Source organism: Sinohyriopsis cumingii, chromosome 5 (genome assembly GCF_028554795.1).
Source record: "Sinohyriopsis cumingii isolate HCF-2022 chromosome 5, ASM2855479v2, whole genome shotgun sequence".
In the NCBI taxonomy this organism is placed as follows: Eukaryota; Metazoa; Mollusca; class Bivalvia; order Unionida; family Unionidae; genus Sinohyriopsis; species Sinohyriopsis cumingii.
The window spans coordinates 77,459,370-77,473,374 of NC_142965.1; the positions used below are offsets into that span (position 1 = coordinate 77,459,370).

The 14,005-nt window shown below is 35.2% G+C and overlaps 1 protein-coding gene across 1 annotated transcript in view; it reads left to right on the top strand.

The window, feature by feature from the left end:
• The first annotated feature begins 3,900 nt into the window (after positions 1 to 3,900).
• The window catches only part of LOC149799529 (serine/threonine-protein kinase PAK 3-like), an 83,030-nt gene continuing 72,925 nt past the window's right edge, over positions 3,901 to 14,005 (top strand). Inside the window, exon 1 of the mRNA XM_089958876.1 lies at positions 3,901 to 3,921. The gene's annotated coding sequence lies outside the window, so the exon portion shown is untranslated. The remainder of the gene's footprint in view (positions 3,922 to 14,005) is intronic.

The following is a 14,005-nucleotide window of genomic DNA, read 5'->3' on the forward strand; positions in this document are numbered from 1 at the left end:
TATGCAAAATCATTATGATCATAATTAGGTAGCAGTGCAATAGTAATTTAAATAATTTATTTTGAATGCGTTCGCTGTTCTTATAAATGTTAGCACAGCACAAACTATTTTCTCATTTTCCTTAAAGGGATTCTCCTGTTAATGACATTTGTGTCACAACCATGCTGTATCGTTCATATTGTTCGATTTCTAACAGTTTCTGGCAAGTCACATTAAGATGTGCCGTCCACTCACGAATGATATTTGTAATTCTACTCCAGGTAGTGATAGACTGCATTGGTCTCTAAATCGCCAAATTCCATTCGGTAAAATATTTGTGTAAGAAGAATTTAGGCATAAGCTGGTCCTAGCAAAGGGTGTTCGTAGATTTTATCCATCGGGAAGTTGTCTAGTACTAACATGCTGAAACATGGACACGGCATAGATAATTCGAATCCGCATTTTTACGCAGATGCAAATTTTCTCGTTTTTAGCTCTTCCGGGCAAAATCTACCTACGAATTCATACTGAAATCTGTATATGGGCAATGTTAATCCCTCGATCCCGCTAAGCATCCATTACTTACTTCCACTATCAACAACTCTACCAATTGTGCCTGCATATGTGTGTGTGTGTGTGTGTGTGTGTGTGTGTGTGTTCCTAGGTATGATTGTAAAGTTGAAAAGTTCATTCACAAATCTAACTTGTTGAATTTTTCGAATGATCGTCTACTTTAAATATCAAATCATGTCATTGTAAAATCTTAATTGTTGCCGCCATGAACACAATGCAGAGTTGTCTCCCTTCGAGCAGCAGTCTAAGTTTGTATTCACGAAATTGTCTTCATGATCTGACTGGTCTACTGCAATTTAATTTTGAGTTTTACTTGTGATATAGAAATGTATGAGTACTCTAGCATTGTTTTATGCTTTTTTTAGTCTTGTTTTTTACTCTTCTGGCATGTATGGGATTTTATAAAATGAGCGAGTCGGCTAAAGGTCGCATGTATGCGCTACTATAATTGGTTAATATGCACGAAACGTTTGCAACTAAATGCCAGTAGGTTAAGAAAATAAATAAACATCAGTGCTTCTTCACTTCGTAAATGCGAGGCATTTCATAGAAAATCTTAGTTATAGTGACTCTTGTTCGTATAAAAAAATAACTCTGACATAGTTTATCAAAGATTACAATACCGTTACACAGTACTCAAATATTACAATACCGTTACACACTACATCAGAGATTACAATAATGTTACGTAGTACATCAAAAATTACAATACCGATACACAGTACATCAAAGAGTACAATACTGTTACACAGTATATCAGAGATTACAATAATGTTACATAGTACATCAAAGATTACAATACCGTTACACAGTACATCAGCGATTACAATAATGTTACTGAGCACATAAAATATAATAATAATGTTACATAGTTCATCAAAGATTGCAATACTGTTACACAGTACACCAGAGATTACAATAATGTTACATAGCACATAAAAGATTACAATAATGTTACATAGTACATGAAGGATTGCAATACTGTTATATAGTATATAAACTATTACAATACCGTTACGTAGTGCATAAAAATATTACAATATTGATACATAGTACGTCAGTGATTACAATGATGTTACATAGTACATCAGTGATTACAATGATGTTACATAGTACATCAAAGATTACAATACCGTTACACAGTACATCAGCGATTACAATAATGTTACTGAGCACATAAAATATAATAATAATGTTACATAGTTCATCAAAGATTGCAATACTGTTACACAGTACACCAGAGATTACAATAATGTTACATAGCACATAAAAGATTACAATAATGTTACATAGTACATGAAGGATTGCAATACTGTTATATAGTATATAAACTATTACAATACCGTTACGTAGTGCATAAAAATATTACAATATTGATACATAGTACGTCAGTGATTACAATGATGTTACATAGTACATCAGTGATTACAATGATGTTACATAGTACATCAAAGATTACAATACCGTTACACAGTACATCAGCGATTACAATAATGTTACTGAGCACATAAAATATAATAATAATGTTACATAGTTCATCAAAGATTGCAATACTGTTACACAGTACACCAGAGATTACAATAATGTTACATAGCACATAAAAGATTACAATAATGTTACATAGTACATGAAGGATTGCAATACTGTTATATAGTATATAAACTATTACAATACCGTTACGTAGTGCATAAAAATATTACAATATTGATACATAGTACGTCAGTGATTACAATGATGTTACATAGTACATCAGTGATTACAATGATGTTACATAGTACATCAAAGACTCAAATACTCTTACAAAGTATAGAAACTATTACAATTCTATTACACAGTAGTACATCAAAGATTCTCATACTACTACATAGTCCATCAAGGATTTCAATAATGTTACATAGCACATAAATATTACAATATTGTTACATATTACATCAAAGATTACAATACTGTTACATAGCACATCAAAGATTTCAATATTGTTACGTAGTTGTACATTAAAGACTACAGTTTTTTTACGTAGTACATCAAAGATTATAATACTGTTACATAGTATATCAAAGATTATAATACTGTTACATAGTATATCAAAGATTATAATATTGTTACATAGTACATCAAACATTTCAACACGGTTACGTAGTTGTACATTAAAGACTACAGTTTTGCTACGTAGCACATCAAAGATTATAATACTGTTACATAGTATATCAAAGATTACAATATTGTTACATAGTACATCAAAGATTACAATACTGTTACATAGTACATCAAAGATTACAATACTGTTACATAGTACATGAAAAAGATTTCAATACGGTTACATGGTTGTACATTAAAGACTACAGTTTTGTTGCGTAGTACATCAAAGATTATAATACTGTTACATAGTACATCAAAGATTATAATACTGTTACATAGTACATCAAAGATTACAATACTGTTACATAGTACATCAAAGATTACAATACTGTTACATAGTACATCAAAGATTACAATACTGTTACATAGTATATCAAAGATTACAATACTGTTACATAGTACATCAAAGATTATAATACTGTTACATAGTACATCAAAGATTACAATACTGTTACATAGTACATGAAAAAGATTTCAATACGGTTACATGGTTGTACATTAAAGACTACAGTTTTGTTACGTAGTACATCAAAGATTATAATACTGTTACATAGTACATCAAAGATTACAATACTGTTACATAGTACATCAAAGATTACAATACTGTTACAGAGTACATCAAAGATTATAATACTGTTACATAGTACATCAAAGATTACAGTACTGTTACATAATACATCAAAGATTATAATTCTGTTACATAATACATAACTATTACAATAATGTTACATAGTACATCAAAGATTATAATACTGTTACATAGTACATCAAAGATTATAATATTGTTACATTAATATTGTTACATAGTACATCAAAGATTGCAATACTGTTACATAATACATAACTATTACAATAATGCTGCATAATACATCAAAGATTTCAATACTTTAACATATTACTTCAACGATTACAATCTGACTGACATAAAATGACTTCAAATACATAATCTGAATTTAATTCTAAATTATAGATTGAAAACAACTGTTTCTCTAGAACAATGTACATGTACAGATATAAGATATTACAATTTATACTGTACGAGTTTGTCCTTTGAATACACCCATATACGTGATAACAGCGCATTTGTGTGCACCTTGATCAAAGGATCTTTTTATCTATCTTATATCAAAATACACATGTTGAGATAAATTTTGAAGTATAAATAGGTCTATACAAACATTCATACGCCAGTAAAGAGAAGCACACGTGCCAGTACACGGAGCCAGACACGTATGTATTCAAAATATGTTTATTATGATGCTGTAAATATACAAATCTTTAAAATATACGTACATACCTCTGAAGACGAACGCATGCACATAAATTCTTGCATGCACAAATAGATATGCATAGACAGTATGGCATTGGTATTAGGAGAAAAAAAAGTACACCGGGCAAATTGAATTGAGTGGATTCCAACATGACCTTATAGACCTATTGTCTAGGGTATTTTCGTTTTAACTTTTATAAATAAATTCTAGTGCATATATCTTTAATTTATAGAGATACATTCTAGTGCGTGTACAGTTACCGTATAGACATAAATTCTAGTGCATATATGCCTATATTTACCATATAGACATGATGTATAGTGCATATAGGCCTAAATTTACCGTATAGACACGAATTCTAGTACATATAGGTCTATATTTACCATATAGACCTAAAGTCTAGTGCATATATGCCTTCATTTACTGCATAGACATGAAATCTAGTGCATATAGACCTACATTTACCACATAGACATGAAGTCTAGTGCATATTTGCTTACATCTACCGTATATACCTAAAATCGAATGTATATACAGATACCACATCTATTTACTATTGAACACTTGAATATCATTTCTATGCACATGCTAATAAACATGTAAGCATGTATACGTAAATGTACATTTTAGAATGAGTATGTGCATATTCATAGATGAACATACCTATATGCATCACTGTGTACCTTCTTATACATAGAGATATGAATAATATGCGTGTCATTCATGTACATAGCCGTAATTGAATTTCGTGCACGAGCATAGCGTACACAAGTAGACATCAACAGACATATTTATATGCAAACCCTTCTCATACTATGTCGCTAAATTTTTATACATCCTGTAGTCATGCATACAAATAGGTAGTTATGTACGTCTCTCTCTCTCTCTCTCTTAACTGGAAAATTCAGATTACCCTGGAGAAAATTGTGCTTGCCCCAAAAATGGCCAGGTAGAAAATAGTCTCGAAATATCTTGAATTTTTACTCGAAAGAGAGAGTCATAACATTCTTAGACAACCACATTCACAACTGCATTCATTTAATTTTAATCACGTTTTTATACATAACATTATTATTTATCTTTCCAATTAAAGTTCGAATGATCATGCTGATTTAATTTGCAATGGTGTAAGCAGTGGTAAAGAGAAACTTTAAACGCAACGGTTCACTTTCTCGAAGCTTCGATAGTGCTTCTCCAAGTGGAGTTGCTGCCAGCTGTGGTTTGGATGCAGCCGTCAACTTTTAACTGGAGTATGCGGCTTCCCAAAATCAGCTACATAATCCAAATGATCTTTGCTTAACTCATGGAACCTACCGGGTCTTTCCTATAATTGTCCTATAATTGTCAGACCCTATGGAAAACGGATTTGTTATTTTGGGACATTTTAGCAGTGGCTGCAGAACATCATATCATTTGCCGAGTTATGTTCTAGCCATAGATATTCCTGAATCCACGATGATTGAAACTTTTTGCCCGTTTAGCAGCATCATACTGCTATTTATTCTGTAAAACAGATTCATTAGACCTAGAAACTTCGTCGAGCTTCCTTTTTCTTGCTTAAATAAGATAACAGACGCATCTCATCAACTACGTCTAGAATAATGAAACAGTGACGCTTGGTAAGGATTAATGTATGCTCGCAACTGAAAAATTTGCGAATACTAATTTTATCAAGTAACATCTAGTCACCTTGAAATAATTGACATGCATCAAAATATTTGGCAAACAGACGTTTAAATTGAAAACACTTTTTTTCTCCATTTAGTTGTTTTTGCCAAGCATTATTTAGGTATCGATCTCCTATTAATTACCACAACAGATCATAAACACAAGGTGTGGGTGTTAAATTTTATGTTCATCGATCAGTCATGGTGATTAATTGTTAGTGACGAATGCCTTTTATTTCCAGACACACCTGTTATTTAAATCTCATAAGTTATATTATTACCAATTAACGCCTTAGTCACTAAAGACAGCGACATGTATCAAAACGATCTTTAGACGCGGACAGCTAACAAGCTGCCCGAGACTAGGTTAGGGACCTGAATGTCGGCAAATCCCACATACGCAAAATATATTACAATTAAAATGTAACTGATAAGTTGCAATATCAACATTTATTCCTTATTTGTCAAAACTGGCTTTAATTGGTAAATATTCACATTATCACGTCTGTGCGAGAGAATGAAAATGACCTTGACATTGACCAAAATATGGAAATGTGTATTGTGGCATTACAAACAGAACACTATCAGTAGCCAAATACATTTGGGGACTTGCCTGTGTAAGTTCACTTCCAAACTTGAGCTTGCTTGAGCAGAATTTGAAAATGTCTCGGGAGTCGTGGAAGTTGATTGAATCCCGTATAGTATATATTAGAGAGAAGTGGAAATGTACAGATAAAAGGTTTAGGGACAAATGGAAATGTGATGTTGACAACTGTAGAGAAACAAACGGGAAATGTAATGTTAAAACTAATTGACTGACCGGCACTCACATATACTTATCGAGACACTATTTGACTTACCACCCACACACTTATTAATCAGCGAAAATGACAGGAGTGCTAACAATAAAAAACCATAATATAATATCACCCCAGAAACATTATGAAGTGCTTAAATATATACGCACAAACTACCATGAAAAGGGCACATGTGCTCTCAATATACATACAAACATGCTTATATACTATCACACACAAGAGAGTAGGAATTTTTATTAAATATGCACACGAGCGTCCATGGGACTGAAGTTTTAGTTGTGAATGACAAAGACATGAAAACACGTATTGGCAATGATTGCATAGTAGTTCGGTTTCTGAGAGAACCGGGTGGCTGTAAAAGGGGCTGTAGGGGATTAAGCAAGGATGGTTAAAATACGCCACACGTCTTCGTTTTTCTCTGTCTCAAGCTGTCATCACTGCCACGACTTCTGTCATTAGACTTGCATCAGAGTCCATGGGAGGACATTAGTAAGGCTGTTCAATACTCAGTGGATTACTAACGGCTTTCAGAAGAACTGGTTCCACAAGACGATACGATTCCTTAGAATTTAGGACTATTTGTCGTGTCTGTTAGTGACTGCATTTATCGGATTTATTTTAGCGGTAGATACTCTATCGCAAATTTATCACAAATTCATTGGAAGACACGACGGGAAAAACTGTATATATTCTTAAATAAGTCATCTTATTAAAGATGCTGCGATTATCGATGAATATCACTCTCTACCCATGTGGTAAAAAGAAATTTATAAACTTTATCTGCTCTTCATATTTAACAATAAGTTAGTGTGTGTGGCGAGTTGGATACATCAACCGATTTATGACCGGAAGGACGTATATGACTGAAAACGTCTTGCATTCGAAACGTGGAAACAGGAGACTGCTGACTATTCCAAAGACATGTGTGACTGATACAAGAAAGAAAACGTGAATTTAGTTTTGAAAAGTGAATTACTTTGTTACTCCTAAGTCTGTGACCGTCTTCTGTTCATCTTTTCCTCCTCCGTGATTGATGATGCCAGCTCAACCTAATTTATGACATGAGTTTCACTATCTGATGAAAAAATGGAAACCCATCTACTCTTCTACTCCAATGTCTTCTCTGTCAACGTCTTCTCCTGCTTTAGTTGCTGCAACTAAAAGGTTTCATCTTTATAGCGGAAGAGCGCAAAGCATAACAGCCATTTTGCAAAGTTTACTGGTTTTGTTCAAGCAAGATATGCACGATTTAGTCCACTGAGAGCACTTCGTGGTCACGTTGTAAGACGTCACGAAGTAAACGAAGACGAATTCCAGTATGAAAGATGAAATGTTCGACAAGATTCACGTCAGTACTTCCTTTGTACCAAAATGTCTTTCTCTCAAAGTTCACACCGTTGTCGACGCCCGTTGATGTCTTCTAGATACGGAAAACATGCCCTCCCATCACGCTGAGGTAAACATGGGAATGTCTTGTCAGTAGGTACCAAAGCGATTGCTTCGAATTGAAAACAAATCATTCCAAAACACATAAAGAAATACTCGATACGGTCTGTGAATGTTGTTTGAACGTCTTGAAAAAGACGGCCCTTTTAAATAAGATACAGAAACAGTGAGTGTGACGACAAATGGTGCAAAAGAAAATTCCAGTAAACCAAAAGAAGAAAAATTCTCTTTCAACGAGGACGACATTTAATCATGCTAGGTAAAAGTCTTTGTTCCCTTGTTTGCATCAGTTGTTCGGGCTATTGGTATTATGGCGAACATGAACAGAACATGCATTTCTGCAAAGACATCTCACCTGTACATCTGGAATTTATGGAAGTGTGAATTTAGCTTCAGTACTTTACAAATGATGAACTGGATTGACAAACACCGTCGGTACAAAAAGATGATAATCCACCAACCTCCTAATCCCAATCTCACAGAGACTTCACAATTGCAACAATAGTAAATAGTGTAAAAATCGTTGACGAATTGAATATATTTGTCAGAAACGGCAACTTTGCGACGGTACGGACACTCATTCAAAGGTCTTCAGTCGTTTAATTAGAAAGCCTTTGATCCTTCCCTTTGATATTTCAAGACTATCAGGAAAAGCAAAAAGGATATAAAAAGCTCGAAAACCGACAACAGACACAGCCACAGGAATGGAAGAGAAAGAGAAAGAAAACTTCGGAGACGTTCACAAGCTCACCAGCTAAAACAACCAAGTTGACAGCTGCATCAAGAGGTTTGGTTGGATTAAAAAGTGTTTTGTTAATACCATTGCCAGTGGAAGAGAACACGAATTGTGCATATGGAACAGCTATTGAAAATCCGATTTTGCAGAAAGAACATAAACAGTTGCTTACTATATTAGTGAGCAATTGTACAGATTATATTCTTTTCAAACTCTCGTTACGGTGGCCACAGCAAAGTCACTCATAACTCTTCCAGTGAAAGAAATCCTCTGGCGGCATCGGAAAATCTTTCTCTGTTGACTTGTCAGTGACAAAGTCCATCGAATTATGAATAATCAGTTTTAATTAACATTATCTAGTAATATTTCTTTGAATGTGTTGTATCGCACCAAATTTTTATTTTACGGCAAGAAGTCATAAATCAATACAATTTAACAACGATGCTTACCGAGAAATGGAATGACAAGGACCATAGATATTCCTCGTAGAAATACACAACAAAAGAGACCAAGATAACTTGGAAAAAATGGTCCTGTCTTTTACAAAACACAACAGGAACAACAAGAAAATGAAATAAATAAACAAACAAAACAACGCCAGCAAATACCTAACTTAGAAATCCTTTTATTTCTAAACATCTCGTCCAAACGATTTAAATTCTTTTCAACCATACGTTTGAGAAAGCACGGGGAAAAAAAAATAAGTGTTCTGATTAATAATTTCTCACCTTCTCTTCATCTCAGATTAGATTTTTCCGACAGCACAACGCTGTCCATCTTTTTTTCCGCCTATTTTGTTTCCTATTCTGGGTGGAACCACAGCTCTCTGTCCCTTAGCAAAGACACCAATAGATTCTTCCTGTATTTCGGTAGCCTATCGAACTGAACGAAAGACTTAAATTGATGTCTGTGAACTATGAGGTCGTCGAATACATCAGAGAAGGAAACATTCGATCCGTTGCTAAAACGCATTAATTTCAATGCCATTGCTTCTTACAAATGAGAAAACATACATCACATTCATCGATAATTTCGGCATCCTCATTTCATTCCTGTCAGAAAATTGTATTTTGACAGTGTCAACATTAGTATAAAAGCATATCTTGGACAAAATATTATAATCTCTAACTGAAATGTCATTATGAAAATAAATTGCTGAAAACGATTCTTCAGTGAGTAATATATGATTTATAACGTGTAGCGAGGAATAGTAGCTCGACAACGAGGACATGTTTTGGAATATATGTTAAAATCGGCTTTCGTGCTTTGGTAGCCATCTATAAAATGGTAAAAGAGGATTGTATGCTTTTAAATAATGCGGCCTTGACGCAAGGAAAGGAATTTCACCAAACCGTGCTCATCGAACAACAACGTACGAAACAAGCGTTAATGAAAGGAAAGATGTGTTGATTCAGATAGGAAAAGAAAACTCCTTTGGTCGCTCAGATACCGTATTAATTCATATCACATTCTTTGCTAAGGCATTAATTCACCTTCTACGCCAAAGCAAAGACACAACAGAAAGAGACACAGATCACCCTTTAGATCTCACATACACGGCAAGAAAAAAAGAAAAAAAAAATAAAGAAGAAGAACGGCCATTCTGAGGTTTTTGATTACTTAAATAATGATGCACAGAGATTCTTGCGAATATTCTAGGACAGCACTCCATCTGTTTGCCATGTTAAGATGACAAAGCTAGAACCCGATTGGGTAGAATTTTATCACGGGTCAACCTTGACCACCTCATCTCGTATAGTGTTTGAAATGAAAGGATACACTGATAATTGTATATATCTGCATAGCCGGTATTTATCCCTGATATTCAAAGTTCTCGACCGCTCCAGTGGCCTAGTGGTTAGAGCGTCCACCTCGGAAGCGGGAAGTCGTGGGTTCGAACCCCGGTCAAGTCATACCAAAGACTTACAAAAATGGTATTTACACCTGCCTCGCTAGGCGCTCAGCATTAAGAGGTTAGTGTTAGGACTGGTCGGTCTGGTGTCAGGATAATGTGACTGGGTGGACATCATGCTACATGTCTGCGGCATGATGCCCCAGTGCTAGACATCACTATAAACTGCCACACTGCAGACATCGTAGCTATATGACTGAAAAATTGTTAAAGCTATGTTAAAAATCCTAATCACACACACACACACACACACACACAGAGTTCTCGTAACGACAACACCAAACCACGCGTCAATGTTAGAGTGGTTTCTGTCAACGATTTGCATCCGTTATTCAGTGAAGTGGATTTGTACTCCAGAAACAAAGTGGTCACAGCAGCATCGACAATTACCATTCCTAAGTTTATTTTGAGAATCTCTCGACGGACGGAAAAGAAACCAAGAAAATACATCTAGATGCATCAGTGTCGTGAAAACTCGACATCATGCATGCCTTCAATGGTAGAGAATTAATGGAAGCTGACGATCCTCACACTGTTGGATTTAACGACCTTATGAAGAAAAGCAACCGACGGATCGTTTACGTTGGACCATTTGATTGAAATACAAATATTTGCTGATTGGTGTAAATGTACTTATGAGACTGAATCGAAGATGCAACGTGTTCCATTTGATGGCGTATGCTAAAGAGTACAAAGCTTCGAAGAAGCCAGACTCTATGTGCGTAGCGTAAAAGTCTTGCATCAAGTGGAAAACGACATCAATCAAACTCTGACCAGAACAAAAGGTTCTTATCTCTTATCCTCTGCGACAAATGGATGTCAAAAGCTTTACCATTCCATTTGGACTCCGATCAAAGACCGAAGTTAGTGTTTTCCATGGTCAACGGTCTAGATGTAGTTGTTTTTATTGGCATCGTTAGCAATGCTGCCTTCAAAAAAACTGTTGATCAAAATCCGTTCCCAGTTCCAACGCTTCAGCGTATTCAAGGCAGAAGTCACCCGAGACAGCCAGACGTTGTGTACCAGACCTTTTGAACCTAACTTTTTCCTGAAGAATTACTTGAATTCTTATTTAGATATGTTTGAATCCACCGGACCATTAGGAACTAAAAGAACCAAAGGCATTTCAGTCGACGTTTATGTGAGAGGATATGATTTGTGGGGATTTGATTTCACTCCAGACGAAAGCAGAAACCAGGACATTTCCACCCAATAAAATCAGGCTTACCCCGTGAGAAACGTTTGTTAAAACATGCGCTCGTGTAAATAGTGGACGCAACTTTGTATACAGAACTTGATATTATTGTATCCTCTATTTTTCTCCGTTAACTTTACATTGTCAGAATCGTACAGTATTTTACGATACTGAGCACCTTGATATTGCACGTACGTGTACGAAACGTATGCCTAAGATAGTATAGTGTATTAGGAACTACTTTGTAAACAAACCATTTACACTCAGGTGGTAGTCGCTGTAGATTTTAGTTCATTAGATTTGTTTGTGGAAGAGCTAAAGCAGCTGTTTCTTCTATGTGAAAATAGAGATGATAAAGGGAGTAATGTGAATGAGTTTACTTAGTCACAAATGAAACTTTCAAAAAGTAAACTAATGAACTAAAAAAGTACATATTTAGATATTCGCAATGTTCTAAACAAACGTGAAGGACTCGGTATGGAAAATACAATTCTGATAATTAAAACAGTTATTTAGGAGAAATGTTCGTAACTTTTCATTAACGGAACGGCTGAGAACAGTGTTCTCTGGGGGCATATAAATATAGCACAGAAAAGCATACTGTGCGCAAGGCCTATCGCATATCTATCAGAGACGTACCGTTTTACCATCGTGGAAAAACTGGAGAAAAGTACGGGCCTCAGAGTCAATATGCCAAGACGACAAAGAATTCTTATTTCCGCTGAATGAATGGACTCTCACACACCAGCTGCATTGCAATTTTCCCCGTTAAAGTTGTTGATGCAATGTTTCGGATTTAGGCTAGCGATAGACACCATACATGTCATAACAAACCTGGTGTCCATTCAAACAGCATACAAGTGACCAAGCATAAACATGTCTTCTTTAGCTGGTAATAAAAATGGCAAAAACATACTTACATTTTTGCGTCTTGAATTTCCTAAATATGTACTTTCTTAGTTCTGCAAATTCAAATTACACGAACTATGTTATGGGTTCTAAAGCTTGATTCCACATTTCGAAGTTCTAATGTAATTTCGAATACATTTCCAACTGCAATAACATTCCGTTTACTGCACTCAGAATGAAATGGACGCGATATTCCACGGCGTCTTTTTCATAATTACAATTGAAAGAGTTATTTTTTCCCCAACATTACGATTCCGAACATTCAATGACAGAACAAAATCACACATGCGGCTGTGTCAAGATTCGTCCATCCCTGCTAAATTAAGGACACGTGTATCTTGTGTGGAATTTACACTGATAATAAATTCAGTCCATAATCAGCGAAATTGAGTAGAATCGACAAAACAGAAGAGCTGTTGCAATGCGCATTCATTCACAATGTGACTCTAAATTTCAATTTTAAGTAGACCAAAACGATAATTATTTTTGAAACTGGTGACGAGCGCGCGACTAAGTTCAAAGGTTGCTGGGCGGTACGATGTGCGCATTAATATTGATACTGTGTATTGATGAATCTACGGTTGTGCATTTCTTTTGGAAATCAGCATAAAATCAATTACCTTGTTTCTTATGGCGTATTTTTGTAATTAAGCCTTAGGTAGAGTAAGAAAAAGAGTATACAATACAAAGGTTATTGCATTTGTATGGACAAATATGAACCAGTTTTTCTCATATGGATACTCCACTCATACTGATCCATCCGAAAAACGGAGAAAATAAAGCATGGACACTTTTTCCAGAGTAGACGATTTCGAAAAGAGTGATGAACGGACTTAAGTGACCATTTCCTACCACCACTGACTTCCATGGAAACAAAATGCATCGAATTTATCTTGCGAGACTGGTCTTTTTAAAGAAACAGTTAAGCGGTAACTCATCACTTGTCGTTACCTGTGAAAATGAATATCCGGGAAACTTCATTACCTTCTAACCCACAGTTTAATAACTGCTTCTTGGAACCCAGTGGTGTGTTCAAAAGAACGTCCTTATTAAAAACCCAAAGACTTTCGAGCTTAAGTCATCAATACAGACAAGACTCATCGCCCAGGAACCGATATTATTTTTATTTTCTCTGGAAGACGATATCATAGACTTTATTTGAAGAAATGCTGTATCACTAATGTGAAATGGCAAGGATCGGATTATATTATATATGGAAAATACTGTTGTTTTATTTCGTCATCAATGCGGTCTTGGATTCTCATTGGAGTATTTACTGACTGGTTTTGAACGTCATTTTTCAACGAACGATTGGAAAATAGATATGTGGTTTTGCGGACGCTCTAACCACTAGGCCACC